Source organism: Elephantulus edwardii, unplaced genomic scaffold, assembly GCF_000299155.1.
Source record: "Elephantulus edwardii isolate Elephantulus edwardi_28Jun2011 unplaced genomic scaffold, EleEdw1.0 scaffold00044, whole genome shotgun sequence".
In the NCBI taxonomy this organism is placed as follows: Eukaryota; Metazoa; Chordata; class Mammalia; order Macroscelidea; family Macroscelididae; genus Elephantulus; species Elephantulus edwardii.
Window position 1 is genome coordinate 17,793,729 of NW_006399794.1, and position 1,989 is coordinate 17,795,717.

The following is a 1,989-nucleotide window of genomic DNA, read 5'->3' on the forward strand; positions in this document are numbered from 1 at the left end:
GACAAGAGAAGGGAATAAAAGGTATCCAAATTGGCAACGAGGAGGTAAAATTATCCCTCTATGTGGATGACATGATAGTATACTTAGAAAACCCTAAAGACTCAGCAAGAAAATTACTGGACACACTGAATCAGTACTTTGAGATCCTTAACAGCCTACTTACCCAGTGCAGTCTCCTGACCTTCTGACTACTGGTATGAAGGGTATTGATTGTGTATCAAAGTAAGAGGAAATCACTGACAATTCAATCTTTTCTCCACTAATGGAAATGAGAATTCTAAAAAGGAAGTGGGGAAAGTGTTACTATATTGTCAGTACTGTAATCAATGCTATAAAGCAAGAAGAGAATGATCATATGTAATACCAATATGATTTGTAAACTTTCAAATAAAATTTTTTTAAAAATTTTATTATTGTGTGTGTGTGTGTGTGTGTGTGTGTGTGCGCGCACTGTCAAACTGGATCTGACTTCAGCAGAGCACCTGGTGGATTCAAACCATGTACCTCTGGGATTGCAGTACAGTTTCTTGCCACTAGGCCACCAGAGCTCCCAAATTAAAAAAAAATTAATCTATGAATGGTTATATGAAAAACTAATTTGTTTTGTAAACTTTGACTCAAATCACAGTAAAAAATTATTTTTTAAAAAAGGAGCTCTGATTCCATGGTGATTAAGTGGTTCACTGCTAACCAAAAGGTTGGCAATTTGAACTCAATAGTCATTCTGCAGGAGAAAGATGTGGCTCTGCTTCTCACCCTTTGAAACTCTATGGGGCAGGTGTACTCTGTCCTATTAGGTTGCAATTCATTTGAATCAACATGGGTTTGTTGGTTTTAGATATGTCAATTAGCATATTATTTTTCCTCTTATATTGTAAATACAAAACACTTGTACATATGATTATTGCTATATTTTAAAAGGGGAGCTTTAAAGGAGCTCTGGTGACCTAGTGGTAAGGAGGTAGGCTACAATCCCAAAGACACACAGTTCGAATTCACCAGATTCATGGGCCACAGGAGAAGGATGGGCAAGCTCCTCCCATGCAATTAACTGGCTCTGAAAGCTCACTGGAACATCGGCGATGGGCTGGTTTTGACTCAATGGTGTATGACAACAACAGAGACCTAGAGGGTAAAGAACTTGTACTGCCAACCAAAAGCATGTGATCCAAACCGACCAGCTGCTCCTCGAGCGAAAGATGAACAATTTCCTCCCACGCAGTTTAGTCTCTGAAAATCCACTGGAGGGTTAACTCTGGGTCAATTCTGATTCAACAGCAATGACAGATTTAAAAAAAAAAGGGGGGGGCACAGAAAAAAACAACTGGAAGTAAATATTCTAAAGTTTTCACAATGGTTCTGAATTTTCCCCCCTGCTTTTTTATATTTTTGTCTTAAAATATTTTTATATTTTTCCTTTTTTACATAGAATATCTTTATTTTCATATTCATAAGAGTAGATAAAACAGCTTTAAATATTAGTACAGCATGGCTTTTCAAACCCCTTCACTGGTGCCACAGAAGAAAGCTTTAGCAATCTGCTTCTATGTAGATTGTTATCATGTGTCATTGAGTCAAAAGCCACATTTTTTTTTTCTGAAGAGCAGCTGGTGGATTAAAATCTCCTGCCTTTGGATTGGCAGCACAACTCCTTACCACTAGGCCACCAGAGCTCCCTCCATATGGATTACAGCCAAGAAAACTGTGTAAAACAGTTCTCTACAACATATGAGTTCACCAGAAGTTATAATTGATTAAATGGCAATGAATGTAGGTTTTCTGGATCACAATTGAAGAGAAAATATGTACAGAAAAAAAAATTAAAATACTGGAAGGATTTTTTTAAAAAAGTTGACCATGGTTATTTCTGAATGGTGAGATTTCAGATAATTTTTTTCCCTTATGTTTCTATTTTCCAAATTTTCTACAGTAGGCACATTTTAGGAGAGGAAGGAATTAAATAAACTTAATTTCTTTTTTTTTTTTTTT